The sequence below is a fragment of the Pseudophryne corroboree genome, chromosome 7 (assembly GCF_028390025.1).
Source record: "Pseudophryne corroboree isolate aPseCor3 chromosome 7, aPseCor3.hap2, whole genome shotgun sequence".
Taxonomy (NCBI): domain Eukaryota; kingdom Metazoa; phylum Chordata; class Amphibia; order Anura; family Myobatrachidae; genus Pseudophryne; species Pseudophryne corroboree.
This window is the reverse complement of record NC_086450.1, coordinates 420,214,856-420,231,316: the sequence shown is the minus strand read 5'-3', so window position 1 is coordinate 420,231,316 and position 16,461 is coordinate 420,214,856.

The window sequence follows — 16,461 nt, the reverse complement described above, 5'->3', positions numbered from 1 at the left end:
AAGGCCGATGCCCAATGTCATAGTAGAGAGCATGTAAAATCCAAAAAACAAAAGTTCAGTAAAATGACCCAAAAATCAAAATTGAAAGCGTCTGATGAGAAGCGTAAACTTGCCAATATGCCATTTACGACACGGAGTGGCAAGGAACGGCTGAGGCCCTGGCCTATGTTCATGGCTAGTGGTTCAGATTCACATGAGGATGGAAGCACTCATCCTCTCGCTAGAAAAATGAAAAGACTTAAGCTGGCAAAAGCACAGCAAAGAACTGTGCGTTCTTCTAAATCACAAATCCCCAAGGAGAGTCCAATTGTGTCGGTTGCGATGCCTGACCTTCCCAACACTGGACGGGAAGACCTTGCGCCTTCCACCATTTGCACGCCCCCTGCAAGTGCTGGAAGGAGCACCCGCAGTCCAGTTCCTGATAGTCAAATTGAAGATGTCACTGTTGAAGTACACCAGGATGAGGATATGGGTGTTGCTGGCACTGGGGAGGAAATTGACAAGGAGGATTCTGATGGTGAGGTGGTTTGTTTAAGTCAGGCACCCGGGGAGACACCTGTTGTCCGTGGGACGAATATGGTCATTGACATGCCTGGTCAAAATACAAAAAAAATCACCTCTTCGGTGTGGAATTATTTCAACACAAATGCGGACAACAGGTGTCAAGCCGTGTGTTGCCTTTGCCAAGCTGTAATAAGTAGGGGTAAGGACGTTAACCACCTAGGAACATCCTCCCTTATACGTCAGCTGGTCCGCATTCATCAGAAGTCAGTGACAAGTTCAAAAACTTTGGATGACAGCGGAAGCAGTCCACTGACCACTAAATCCCTTCCTCTTGTAACCAAGCTACTGCAAACCACACCACCAACTCCCTCAGTGTCAATTTCCACCTTACACAGGAAAGCCAATAGTCCTGCAGGCCATGTCACTGGCAAGTCTGACGAGTCCTCTCCTGCCTGAGATTCCTCCGATGCATCCTTGAGTGTAACGCCTACTGCTGCTGGCGCTGCTGTTGTTGCTGCTGGGAGTCGATCGGCATCCCAGAGGGGAAGTCGGAAGACCACTTGTACTACTTCCAGTAAGCAATTGACTGTCCAACGAGGAAGATGAAATATCACAGCAGTCATCATGCTGCAAAGCGGATAACTCAGGTCTTGTCAGCCTGGGTGGTGAGAAACGTGGTTCCGGTATCCACCGTTAATTCACAGGCAACTAGAGACTTGTTTGAGGTACTATGTCCCCAGTACCAAATACAATCTAGGTTCCATTTCTCTAGGCAGGCGATACCGAAAATGTACAGACCTCAGAAAAAGAGTCACCAGTGTCCTAAAAAATGCAGTTGTACCCAATGTCCACTTAACCACGGACAAGTGGAGCAGGGCAGACTCAGGACTATATGACTGTGACAGCCCACTCGGTAGATGTATCGCCTCCCGCAGCAAGAACAGCAGCGGCGGCACCAGGAGCAGCATCTCGCAAACGCCAGCTCGTTCCTAGGCAGGCTATGCTTTGTATCACCGCTTTCCAAAAGAGGCACACAGCTGACAACCTCTTACGGAAACTGAGGAACATCATCGCAGAATGGCTTACCCCAATTGGACTCTCCTGGGGATTTGTGACATCGGACAACGCCACCAATATTGTGCGTGCATTACATCTGGGCAAATTCCAGCACGTCCCATGTTTTGCACATGCATTGAATTTGGTGGTGCAGAATTATTTAAAAAACGACAGGGGCGTACAAGAGATGCTTGAGGAAGGGGAGGGAATCCCCGAAACGCGTTGAAGCTGCTGTCAGTAATTACATCTGACTGTCTATTCTGTTTTATTGGATGAATAAAATCGTGTGTCTTTGAAAGAAATACCGGTCTGTTTGACTCCTGCCGTCTGTATCGTGAAGGACACAAAAGATACCTTTATGTGCACTCGAGACAGGACACTAATGTAAGTGTTATTCCAAAAGCCTAGCTCGTTTTAGATGATTATACACTTGATACCCACTGGCAGAAGGATACCTTTATGGGAAAGCGAGACAGAACTATAAAGTGAGTGTCTTTCTGATAACGGGGAAACAGCTGAACGTTGTTCTGGATGAGGACATTTTCCTTTCAAGTTCCCGTTTTAAAGTTTTAATATTTTAAAGCAGCGCTAGTTTGCAACCACTTTTTGTTTTGTATCTATTTGTCTTGCAGGGATTTATGAGGGAAAATCCCACGTGTTACAAACTAGCAGCTTTTCGTCTGGTAGCGCAGGGCTGCTTATAATTTTTTTCCTTTCAGTGTACAAGAGATGCTGTCGGTGGCCCGAAGAATTGCGGGCCACTTTCGCCATTCAGCCACCGCGTGCCGAAGACTGGAGCACCAGCAAACAGTCCTGAACCTGCCCTGCCATCATCTGAAGCAAGAGGTGGTAAGTGGTAACGAGGTGGAATTCAACCCTCTATATGCTTCAGAGGATGGAGGAGCAGCAAAAGGCCATTCAAGCCTATACATCTGCCCACGATATAGGCAAAGGAGGGGGAATGCACCTGACTCAAGCGCAGTGGAGAATGATTTCAACGTTGTGCAAGGTTCTGCAACCCTTTAAACTTGCCACACGTGAAGTCAGTTCAGACACTGCCAGCCTGAGTCAGGTCATTCCCCTCATCAGGCTTTTGCAGAAGAAGCTGGAGACATTGAAGGAGGAGCTAAAACAGAGCGATTCCGCTAGGCATGTGGGACTTGTGGATGGAGCCCTTAATTCGCTTAACCAGGATTCACGGGTGGTCAATCTGTTGAAATCAGAGCACTACATTTTGGCCACCGTGCTCGATCCTAGATTTAAAACCTACGTTGTATGTCTCTTTCCAGCAGACACAAGTCTGCAGAGGTTCAAAGACCTGCTGGTGAGAAAATTGTCAAGTCAAGCGGAACGTGACCCGTCAACAGCTCCTCCTTCACATTCTCCCGCAACTGGGGGTGCGAGGAAAAGGCTAAGAATTCCGGGCCCACCCGCTGGCGGTGATGCAGGGCAGTCTGGAGCGAGTGCTGACATCTGGTCCGGACTGAAGGACCTGCCAACGATTACTGACATGTCGTCTACTGTCACTGCATATGATTCTGTCACCATTGAAAGAATGGTGGAGGATTATATGAGTGACCGCATCCAAGTAGGCACGTCAGACAGTCCGTACGTATACTGGCAGGAAAAAGAGGCAATTTGGAGGCCCTTGCACAAACTGGCTTTATTCTACCTAAGTTGCCCTCCCTCCAGTGTGTACTCTGAAAGAGTGTTTAGTGCAGCCGCTCACCTTGTTAGCAATCAGCGTACTAGGTTACTTCCAGAAAATGTGGAGAAGATGATGTTCATCAAAATGAATTATAATCAATTCCTCCGTGGAGACATTCACCAGCAATTGCCTCCAGAAAGTACACAGGGACCTGAGATGGTGAATTCCAGTGGGGACGAATTAATAATCTGTGAGGAGGGGGATGTATACAGTGAAAGGTGTGAGGAATCGGAGGATGATGATGAGGTGGACATCTTGCCTCTGTAGAGCCAGTTTGTGCAAGGAGAGATTGATTGCTTCTTTTTTGGTGGGGGCCCAAACCAACCAGTCATTTCAGTCACAGTCGTGTGGCAGACCCTGTCGCTGAAATGATGGGTTCGTTAAAGTGTGCATGTCCTGTTTATACAACATAAGGGTGGGTGGTAGGGCCCAAGGACAATTCCATCTTGCACCTTTTTTTTCTTTCATTTTTCTTTGCATCATGTGCTGTTTGGGGACTATTTTTTTTAAGTGCCATCCTGTCTGACACTGCAGTGCCACTCCTAGATGGGCCAGGTGTTTGTGTCGGCCACTTGTGTCGCTTAGCTTAGTCACACAGCGACCTTGGTGCGCCTCTTTTTTTCTTTGCATCATGTGCTGTTTGGGGACAATTTTTTTGAAGTGCCATCCTGCCTGACACTGCAGTGCCACTCCTAGATGGGCCAGGTGTTTGTGTCGGCCACTTGTGTCGCTTAGCTTAGCCATCCAGCGACCTCTGTGCAAATTTTAGGACTAAAAATAATATTGTGAGGTGTGAGGTGTTCAGAATAGACTGAAAATGAGTGGAAATTATGGTTATTGAGGTTAATAATACTATGGGATCAAAATGACCCCCAAATTCTATGATTTAAGCTGTTTTTGAGGGGTTTTTGTAAAAAAAACACCCGAATCCAAAACACACCCGAATCCGACAAAAAATTTTCAGGGAGGTTTTGCCAAAACGCGTCCGAATCCAAAACACGGCCGCGGAACCGAATCCAAAACCAAAACACAAAACCCGAAAAATGTCCGGTGCACATCACTAATATAATACACTTCACAATCTCTTCTATTACTCTAAATTCTATGACACTAAAACCAAGCAAGCCTCCTCTAACCCACAGAAATACTAACAATAGAAATTTTCAACAACTTTCCACTTCTCTGCAACAACTCCTCTCACCAATCTCTGCATTTGCCACACCTGAAACTGCTGTATCCCACCTGTACCAGACCCCGGAGAGTGCCCTTGATGAAGTGGCTCCAGCTACCCATCACACTCCACGTAGGCTTAGATGCCAACCGTGGCCCTCTAAATCAACAAGACACCTACAAAAACTGTCATGTTAAGTAGAACGTCAGTGGCGCAAATCTCAGAATCCAAGTGACTTTCTCACATATAAGACTACCTACCACTCTTATCGTCAGGTCCTGGACACTGCCTAACAAACATATTTCCAATCTCTCATCTCTTATCATGCCACCAACACCAAACAACATTTTAATACATTTAAATCACTTCTTTACCCTCCCTTACCTCCCCCACTAACTACTACCCGTGCTCAAGAACTTGCTTCCTACTTCAAGGATAAGATTGATAAAATCCAAGATGAAATGGTATGCTCTAACTCAGGCAGTGACCGCTCAATTCCCTACCAGAACCCTCTGGCACTTTCTCTTCATTTGATCCCACAAGTGAAGATGAAGTAGCAACACTTTTCATCCTCCTACTCCACTACCTCTCCTCTTGTTCCTTTACCCTCACAAGTCAGTAAAACTTTATCTCCTGTGCTTATCCCAACCTTAACTAAAATCTGTAATCTCTCTCTACTGGTATCTTTCCTTCTCTGTTTAAACATGCAGTGATTACTCCCATTCTAAAAAAAAACACAACTCTGACCCAAACACTCTCTCTAACTACCGTCCCATCTCTCAGCTACCATGGCCCTCATTCTGAGTTGATCGCTCGCTAGCTACTTTTAGCAGCCGTGCAAACGCATAGTCTCCGCTCACGGGGGAGTGTATTTTTGCTTTGCAAGTGTGCAATCGCATGACTTTTTCTCCATCCACGGCTTAGTAAATAGACCCCAAAGTCCCTATCCCTAACCCTAATCCTAACCTAGAACCTTCATCCTTACCCTAAACCCAACCTTAAAAATGTCAGCATTTCACTTGTCAAGGTCATCATTTACTATGTCAACAATGTGAATGTTGACATTTAGCTGATGAAAATGTTAGCTGTCGACAGTACTAGAATGCCGTCATCATCTCTGTGGCCATTGTACTGTCAACATTATGACTATAGACACTGTGGCCATCGACATGCTGACTGCATCTACTTCAGACAGATAACTGTATGTAACGTTTACCCCGGCGGGGGAAGTGGTGGTGATGAGGCGTCGCTAATGCATTTTGTGGGCATCGACGCACTGTTTGGGAGGCCCGCTCTGGACAACGGAGGTGTGTCTAGACCGTTTGTGGGGCGGACATCATACGCAGCCGCTACGACCCAAAAGATGGCGGCCCACCGTCTGCCTTCGCTACCCTTATGATGCAAGCGTTTTGCTGTGTAGCGAAGCGTTCGCATGTTAGCGGGGGGGAAGGGTGGGGGCAGGACCCGGCATGCGGGGCGGACTTGCCCTGTGCTGGGCATCCCCCTGAATGTTAGTGTAAAGGGCTGTAGTTGTGCGATTTTTTTCACACAACTACAACCCATGCTGAATTAGGCTCAAAGTTCTCCGAACCCAACCCCTATCCATATATACACTGTGTGAAGGGCTATAATATAGCAGTGCCACATCCTTGTTATTCCTTCCTAAGAGGACCTGTTTAAGTACATAATATGAGGAATCCTAAATATATTTGATTTTGTGGGAATATCTATTTGTTTCCAGTTGCTGACATGCTTTTGTTAATGTCTCAGTAATAATACATACTGTTATACTTTGATCTGCTTGCAAGCTTACAATCTATAGGGAAATAGGCATGGATACACAAGGATAGATGCTACCTGTTACATAATGGTCCACCAGATTGCTAGGTTCTTAATGGGTTGTATGATATGATCACCCCGCAATGTTGGAAGACAAAATATGTGAGGTTATGTGGACTGTACAGAGAGGATGTAATTGGATAGGGAAGCATTGAGGGTTATGTAGGTGAGTCTGGAATTTGGTAGGCTTGTCTGAGGAGATAAGTTTACAGGGAACGTTTAAAGGTTTGGAGACTAGTGGAGAGTCTTATTGTACGTGGGAGACCATTCCACAGAGTGGGTGAAGCCCAGATAAAGTCCTGAAATTTTGAGTGGGAACAAGTAATACATGTGGATGAGAGATGCAGATCTTGTGCAGAGCGGAGAGGTCTGGTAGGGAGATATTTTGAAATGAGCGAGGAGATGTATGATGGTGCAGTTTGGTTAATAGCCTATGTTTGGGAAAACCAATAATGAGGCTATTACAATAATCATTGCAGTGTCTTGTGTAAGATAAGGGCGTATTTTGGATATATTTTTTAGGTGCACGTAACATGATTTAGAGACAGATTGAATGTGTGGACCAAAGGACAGTTCAGAGTCAAGGGTGACACCTAGGCAGCGAGCTTGTGGGGTAGGGTGGATATTCGCATTGTCAACAGTTATGGAGATATCAGGTTGGTAACTACTCTTGGCTGGTGGGAAAATAATTAATTCTGTTTTGGAAATGTTGATTTAGAGGTGGCAAGATGACATCCAAGATGAAATGGCAGACAGGCATTCAGTGACACGAGCCAATACAGATGGAAATATATATATATAAATAAATCTGGGGAGGATAGGTAGATTTCATCAGCGTACAAATGATACTGAAATCCGAAGGAGCTGATTAGTTTACCAAGAGATGAGGTATAGATTGAGAACAGCAGAGGACCCAAGACTGGGTGGCGCCCCCCGGTCCCTCGGAAAGTCACGCAAGGCTCCCACATACCGCTACAGTCCCCCTAGGCCACCCACAATAGAGTGCAAGTGGGTGGACCGAAGGGACCTGATGACACAATTGACGGTGAATCGCGTCATCGTAGCCCTGACCCCCGCTACACAGTGCCTAATTTGTATGCACTGCAGAACTGGGGACGGGGCCACAATGATGCAATCGTGCCACCACACCCCATACTTGCCTACCCTCCCGGAATGGCCTGGAGGCTCCCGAAAATCGGGTGACCCTCCCGGCCCCCCGGAAAGGTGGGCAAGCCTCCCGCTTTCCCCCTCGGCCGCCCGCAGCAGAGAACAAGCGGGCGGCCCGAGGGGGTCCGATGACGCGATTCGCGCTGAATCGCGTCATCGTAGCTCCGCCCCCCGCTATGCAGCGGCTCGTTTCTCGGCACAGCACAGCGGGGGGCGGAGTCACGATGACGCGACCCTGATGTTACGCCCCCGGACTGCCCATCCTGCTGCTGGCCACGCCCCCGGACCGCCTATCCTGTGCCGGCCACGCCTCCCATACACCTACAACGCTGCCTCCTCCCGGAGGAGGAGGCAGCAAAGTAGGTAACTATGCCACACCCCCGGACAGCCCACCTGCATGGTGGTCATGCCCCCTATGCGTCGACTGAGCTGCCCCCTCCGGGAGAAGGAAGCAGCTTAGTTGATAGGTATGATCTATGGATTGCACACACATAGGACTGAAACCACTAGGAATAGTGATCTTTACGTTAATAGGCACTATGCTTATTTCATGAATGTTTGACACCTCTAGTGGTGTTGTCATATGTCAGTGCAAAATCTTACCTTCTCTTCAGGATCCCCCACACTCCAGGGAGTAAATTTACTAAGATGGGATTTCTATTTAAGATGCATGTTGCCCATAGCAACCAATCAGTTTCTACTTCTCATTTATCTAGCACCATCTAGAACATTAAACCTGAAATCTGATTGGTTGCTATGGGCTACATCACATCTTAAACAGAACTCCCATCTTAGTATTTCCCCCCCGGAGAGAGTCTGGAGACTTCTCTAGTTCCCTGATTCTTAAAAATAGTGCAAATGGTATCTCACTAGGACATGAGTCTGCAACCTGCGGCTCTCCAGCTGCTGTGTAACTACACATCCCAGCATGCCATGCCCAATGTTTGCTTTTAAGGCATGCTTAAACTGAGGCAGGGGCATGCTGGGATGTGTAGTTCCGCAGCAGCTGGAGAGCTGCAGGTTGCAGACCCATGCACTAGCATAACCCTGTTTAGAAAGTTTAGCCTTACTGCACTACCAGTGGTATCAACATAAGCGGCACGTTTCTCGAAGGGTTAACCTTGTTTAAGGCCTAAACCTTCACATGCTCTACCTATGGCATGTACATAAATAGGATCAGTATGAGTTACCAGCGCATGGGATCCCATCGCTCAAAATACCGGCACCGGGATCCCGATATGTATGAAGCCGAAAGGGGTGAGTAAGGGGTGTTCTCCCCTCTCCACAACTCCCTAACTCTCCCTCCCCGCAGCCTAACCCTAACCTTCCCCCAAGGATGCATAAACCTAACCACCTGTCCCCGTTGCCTAAACCTAACCCCTCCCCCGCAGCCTAACCCTAACTCTCCGAGGGGGTGCCTAACCCTAACCCCCCCCTTCCCGCAGCCTAACCCTAACTCTCCGAGGGGGTGCCTAACCTCCCCTCCCCGCAGCCTAACCCTAACCTTCCAAGGGGGGTGTCTAATCCGAACCCCCCCTCCCCACAGCCTAACCCTAACATCGGGGGGCCCCCTCCCGGCTTACCTGCCTTGTGGGCGGCCTCTCCTTATTCGGGATTCCGGCTGTCAGGACTGCTTCCCACATAAATAACACATTTTTGAGAGTGCAAATAATTCAACAATAACAGGTACACAATAATAATGTAAATCAGTTGCAACCAGTATGTTTCTCAGGAGCAATAATCCTACGCGCAATGAGTCCAGCAATATATACAGATGTGTCCTCCTATATCCTTGCTGCAACCACATTAAACAGCCCTTCTAGTCATGGGTGTATTTTTGTGCATTGTTTTCCTGAAAATGTGTCTTATTCACATCGCTATGTGAATAAGATGCACAAGCAGACTCTCTTGATTAAAATGATTTGCAGCATGCTTATATTTTATGTGCAACTGCAGCTGTATCTGCATATGAAATGCTATGTTACTATGGGGGTCATTCTGACCCGTTCGCACTTCGCACTCAGCGGTTCTTCAACGACGCTGGTTACGAAGAAAGCAGTCGCAGCGGCGACCACAAGACAATTGACAGAAGGAAGGCGTTCCGGGGCGTCACCTGTCCGTTGGCAGATGTTATCGGGGAGTGGTAAGTAAAACGCAGGTGTATCCAGGCGAACACACTCCCCCATAGGCGGAGATTAGTTGATCGCACCAGCAGCAAAAAGTTGCTTGGTGCGATCAACTCGGAATGACCCCCATTTTCTTCCAGGAAACACTGTATTGTAGCATTTGGAATGCAGATACACATACACATAGGATGCAATAAGCGCAAGTACAGAGAGAGACAATTTCATGCAGTATTATTCTCAGGGGCTTTCTAAGTGTCTCTGCAATTTCCGGCAATGGAAGTGTTAATAGAATCTGGCAGAATGGGTTGAGCACGGAAGACCGGGAGTCAGGATGCCGGCAGTTTGAATACGGCCATCGGCGTCCCGACTGCCCAAATACCAAAAGGTGTGACAAACTAAAATACCCCCTAACCCTCCCTTCCCACAGCGTAACTGCCCCCCCCCCCCCCTCCCTGCAGCCTGACCCTGACCCACGCAGTCTAACCCTCCGTCCGCAGCCTATCACTGACCCTCCCTGGTATATTTCTTTTTAGAATTCTGTCTGTCATGATTCTGATGCCTGCAACCTGTACGTAGGGATGCCAACTACATCCCGGCACAATAGCATAGAGGAACAGAATGATGCTGACTCGGATAATAGAACACTTCTGCCTATTGCAGTTGTTGGTACTTAGGACCTGAATCAGTAAGGATTGCAAATTCTGCTAAGTAGCAGAATTTGCAGTCCTTTGGATCGCATTCTGGGGGCCGCCAATCATAGGGCAAGGCCGCCCAGCATGCTAACCGCCCCTGGCTATCCCTAGTACAAGCTTATCTGTATCTCATGGTCTTAGGCCTTAATGAGGCACATGTGTGAAGTAGATGCACCCCAGTGTAATGCTTAGGTATCATACAACAGACCTGTCCCACTCTACTACCAGGGCTCCCTTTGCCTGTTCCTCCAGACACTGTCCCGAGTCGGTCTCTCCGCTACTCTGCCAGCTCACACCACAATGGCCGTCGCTGATCTGCCCCACACTGTCCAGCCTGAGCCCAAGTCTCTGCTGCCAGTCTCTCTTGAAGCCTTCTGCTCCGTGCTGATTACCACTGCCGCCTGGTATTCTCATAGCAAGCTACTGCTCTGTGCATCCCAGCTGCCACCTGCAGCCATTGTCTTTCTCTCATAGGCGCTCCATCCCCATCAACCTCTGTGGTTTCCAATGCTAAGGTCCGGTGAGCCCGATTTCCCATGTGTCCACTGGGTCTTTGTTTCTTTCTCTCTTTAACCCTGCGGCACCGCCAGGATCTCAGTGTCCGCCTTGTATCTCTGCTATCTACAGAATATCAGAAATATGCAGTTGGTGTGTGACTCAAAACAAAAATACATTAGTGTTCTACTGGCTATCCTGGTTTGTCCCACTATGGCCCTAACTGTGTGGAGTTTGTATATTCTCCCTGTAGTTGCGTGGGCCTCCTCCGGGTACTCCGGTTTCCTCCCACTCTGTATTATTCTTTAAATACTTACATTTGAAAATGATATATGTTAATTGCATGATTGTATGTGTTTGTGTGTTTTATGTCTATGCAGGCTGTGGCTGTTGCTCCAGTTACTCCCTCTTAGGTGCTAATTGTCTTGGTCATTTTCTAAAGCTCTGTGATGTAAAAATAACAGGTGATACATTTTGACCAATAGGAAAGCAGTGTCCAGTTTTAGTTTGGTTTTTGGTCAGTTTTAGGTGAAAACCAACAAACTTTAGAACACCAAAATTAGCCAACATTGACGCTGATACACATGACGCTTAATACAGCAACGGAATAGCAACAGAATATGCTGCACTATATAGAAAACTGTTAATAAGTAAATAAATAAAATCAACGGATAGTGAATGAGCCATTGGGACACAGACATGACATCAGTGTTGGTTGTTTTCGATCGAAATACAAATCAACCAAATATCGACCTTTACTAAATCTACCTCTTAGAGTGTAAACTCATTTGGGCAGGGTCAGCTGTACCTTCTACTTCATGTTGTTGGTATGTTCTTGTATCAAGATCCATTCTATTTACAGCGCACCATCATATGTCAGCGCTTTATAAATAAAATGCAATAATAACACTACCCAGCTACAGATGGAGCCTCGCTCATCTAGCCTTCTCTGGGGCACCATGGTGCACCAAGGCTTATTAGCATTTCATTTAATCTATTGTTCTCCGCTGCAATACAATACAGAGAGAACAATACAGCAGGGGATGAAGGGGTCTATTCATGAAGCAGTGAAAAGTGTGGAGAAGTGAGCCAGTGGAGAAGTTGCCCATGGCAACCAATCAGCATTGAAGTAACATTTATAATTTGCATACTATACAATTGTACAGAGCAGCTGATTGATTGCCATGGGCAACTTCTCTACAGGCTCACTTCACTCTTTTTACTGCTTCATGAATAGACCCCTAGGTCATTACATTATAAATACCATTATCAGCAACAACTGTCTGTACAGTTTAAAGGGGCTGGTGGGGAGATGTATCAGGCCATGGAGATAAAGTGGAGATGCTGCCCAAACCAACCTATCAGCTTCTGCCATTATAAGGGGCCTATTTATCACCATCCGCATCCAGGATGCGGATGACAGGTGATAAAATCGCCCAACTCGCACTGCGATAATTGACTACATCGCAGGGATGTATCAACTATCGCGTGCAGGGACAGAGCTCTGTCACTGCGGGTACTCAGTGATGTCCTGCTGCGCATGCGCCGCCCCCGCGGACATCGCCGCCGCCCAGTCAACCCCCTCCCCCCCATCGTGACTACCCCCATGCGTTGCGGACCCCCCCCCCCCCCCCAAGAAGTTCAATATATTCACCTGTCCAGGGAGCCAGTCCGCGCTGTTCCTGCTGGGCTGCCCGGCGCCGGATCCTGTGCGCTGCAGTGACCCCTGGTGCTGTAAAGTGCGCTGCCGCTTTGCAGCGTCACTTTACTGTACCGGGGTCACTTTGCAGCACATGGGGGACCCGGCGCCCGGCAGCGCTCACCGGAGCAGCGGACACCCACACCCTGGACAGGTGAGTATGGGTTTTTGTTTTGTTTTTGTTTGTTTTTTTCATTTTTACACGGTGATCAGCTTGTGTGACCATTGGACACACATAGCTGATCACTCTGCCGGGTCCCCACTCAGCTTGCTCTGCCAGGGGCAGAGAAAGCTGGGCAAAACGGTGCTTTCCGCAGTGCTGCCCTGTGAACTCGCCAGCCTGAGCTGGCGAGTTTATCACAGGGCGCACTGCGGTATTTTTTCACATTTTCTTTTAGTAAATTCGGCCACATCACATTTCCCATTATAAGTATGGGGAATGTGATGTAGGTTACTAAAAAAAAAAGTGAATTAAAGGGTTTGGAGCAGTTTTTCATGTATCTATTGATAGTTACTGTATCAGATTGAGTCACCTTACAAGTGTCAATCATTTTGGGTAATTCTTTTAGGCTTGACCAGATGTCATAATCTTGTGTCATAAACTTCACACGTCAGATGCATCCACACGCCACTCAAGCACACTTATCTTAGTAAATAAAGACACAACAACCGTAATTGGCGTGAAAGGGGTCAGCTTTTTATTTTGACTGAGAGGGAGGCCTATTAATACTAAAACTAGAATGCAGACTTCCCTCTCTAACTAAGGTGGCGGGGAGAAGAACGGTTAAGCATGATAAAGAACTTAATAAGGTTAATACAAAATGATATGACGAAATAGAGCAATAAACATGTGTGTGTGAGGGGGCCTTCTGCCCCAGATGTTCCGGGATTGGCCTCCTGCCTCCATCCCGAGCAATAAAACATATGTGTGAGGGGGCCTTCTGCCCCAGATGTTCCGGGATCGGCCTCCTGCCTCCATCCCCAAACATCGAAAATCCAAAAATCCAAGGCCAGGGGTCGACCTTCTGCCACTACCCCTGCCCACCAACAGTTGTAGGGACGGAGGCACGCTCCGCCCCTAGGGGATAAAAAATAGGGCCACCGGCCCCGATATCCACACATGTTTATGATCTATCATATGTGCCCACCAGGTACGGTGGTGCCCAACAATTAATAATAAGCCTATAAAATTACCTAAAAGTTCAACCGAACTTACTAACGATAAATTCCTTAAGTTAAACTAAAATAACCGTTCAGAAACCGGCCAACTGCCAGGTTACCAAACCTGCCACCGCCACCGAACCGAAACTCAACTCATCTAAACAAAGCAGAATACGAAGAAACTCACTCAACTCAAACCAAAGAAAACAGAATAGGAAACTAAAAAGACCTCAAGACCCGGCGCACCAGATAATTGCCACCCATGGCCGACAAGCCATAGAAAGCGCGGATCTAGCCGCCTGCCTGCAAAAGAAGGGTGTTACGAGGTTAAGAAATGAAATATATGGAGAAAATGGGTAACCTAACCTGTATATGGGGGAGGGGGTAGGGGTCGCCCAATTTGACTTGAGGCAAAAACACAAAACTTCGTTAGCCGGCAAAAGCCGTAATTAAAACCAACGATAAAACAAAAATTCCTCAAGGCCCCCGCAATCACAAAGTGCAACTGCGACGAGCGGCTAGTCCTCAAAGGGGCGCACTGGGAGGAAAAGGCCTGATACAGCGTCTGACTGCACCAGACCTCCACCTACCCAGTGCCCGGACTTCGACCTCGGACCAACCCGCCGCAGCGGCAGCTGAAGCAGCGCCGATGCGGAAAGAGTGAGTCCCATAGTCGGCCGGAGATAGACCCATGTACAAAATACAACTCCCCAAAACCGACCGGAATTTGATATCCGGTCAACGGGGAACCGTCAGTATGGACGAGCCACCCGGGAGGCGTTGGAGGCCGTACGGACGAATGAGACCGGGCCGCGGAAACTGGACAAATGCCCCGCACACGAGCCCGACCCCACTCGAACCCACAGCCCCCTGCCTACAACGTCAGTCTTGGAGCGCCGGATCCCACACCACAAATCATCAGGGGGGGGGGGTACGACGACGTGGGCCGCCAGCATGGACGAGGCAGAAGTCCGAGAGACGGACACCAGCTCACCCACCCTGGCGCACCGTGGAAGGCCATCGTAAAGGCCGCCATGAAGAGGCGAACCTCGTATCCCCGTATTGTATCCCCGTATCTTCGTATCGTGAGCACTGAATCCTACACCGCAAACCGTCGGGGCATACGTCAACGGCTTTGTTGACTGAAAGGAAGGCCTATTAAATCTAAACTTGGATGAAAAACTTCCTCTCTAACTAAGGGACGGTTGAAATATTTATCACACATAGTAGAAAACATACAGCACATGAAAAGAAAACATCTCAAAATTATGATTGAAATAATATCCTAAATGTTGCAGGGCCTTCTGCTCCGATGTTCCGGGATCGGCCTTCTGCCACCATCCCTGAGGGCCGGCTGCCCCGATGTGCAGGGATCGGCCTGCTGCCACCATCCCTGACATCCTGAATCCAATGCAACTGTGGGCCATCTGCCTTGAGAGGGGTCTTACTCCACCGCTCCCAAGCGGCCAGACAAGCCGCGAAAGTTGCAGGAGCCAAAGACCTGTGGGTTAAATCCTCCAATCCGCACACAGAAGCAGGACAGAAGTCCCGTTGGATTAGAGCTGCAGGAGCCAACTGCCTAAAACCACTGCCAGTCGCTGCGAGAAAGGGTATCAGAAATTCCGTTGCGCTCGGCCGGGACACCTAGCATAGCAAGACTATCTGCGCGAAGACCCGCAGTACCGACAGACTCCTGTCTAATGATGGCAAAACAACGGCCAAATTGACGCACCAGAAGACCACCTGCTTATCAGCAATTGCAAATGTGTCGTGAAGCGCTCGCCAATCGCAGGCGCCAAAGGCGTCCGTGAAAAGCTCCAGGGGGGGGGGGGGGTGCTAGACGCGACCGCCTCCCATCCAACACAGACGCCGCTGAAACGAACCAGAAATTCATCCCTTGTAAATAAATACAGCCGAATTTCGGGGGACAATCTGAGTAAATGATGCGGGCTTTGAATTCCAACCGTCGGCCGCTCCCATTGTGCAAGCAAAATTAAACAGGCCCAAAGGGGATTGAGCCTGCATGAAAGTAAGCTTGCCCGCAGCAAGCACATATCCACTGGGAGCCTACAGATGCCGGCGACCGAATCAAACTGAAGTCCGGGATAAACTACGGATGCAGAGCCGCTCAGGCGACACCGGAATCCCGAAGTGTGCGAAGAAGGCAAGTGCCCTCCGCAACAAGCTAGCGCAGCGATCCGAGTCCTGTGGCCTGATCAAAAGGAAATCATTCAAGCCGTGCGAAATTCGCCGATCGCCCGTCGCATGCTCCAGGCACCAATGGAGAAAAGAACGGAGTCCCTCGAAGTATGCGCAAGAGAGAGAACAACCCATAGGGAGGCACCGATCTATGCAGGGAGGCACCGATCTATGTAATAGCCATCGGCCAATATAAAAAACCCATAAACCGAAAGGCCGAAGGGTGCAGAGGGAGAAGACGAAATGCTGAGTGAATGCCCAAGTTACACATCACGGCCCCTGTTCCAAATAACCTAATGGCGGCTATGGCCGCACAGAGGACGGGGAATTGACTCTACACTGACAATTGGGGATAGCATAAAGTACGGAGGAGCCTAAAGTCGCCCGCGGTCTTCTTGGGCACTATCCCGACGGGGGACAAGACCAAAACCTGTAAGGGGGGGGGTGTTCCGAAAAGGGGGTGGGGCCTGTACTCCAGCCCAACGAAACCTCAGCCCGAACAATCTGCCGAAGCACGAACAGAAACTACCGAGCCAAACACAGGTTCGTACCAGCCCCGGGGCCCACTAGCCCAAATGTCGGCAAGGAGATGCCGAACGTGAAACCCGAGAGCAAAAAATTGGGCGTCGACCCGCCGAGGGTAC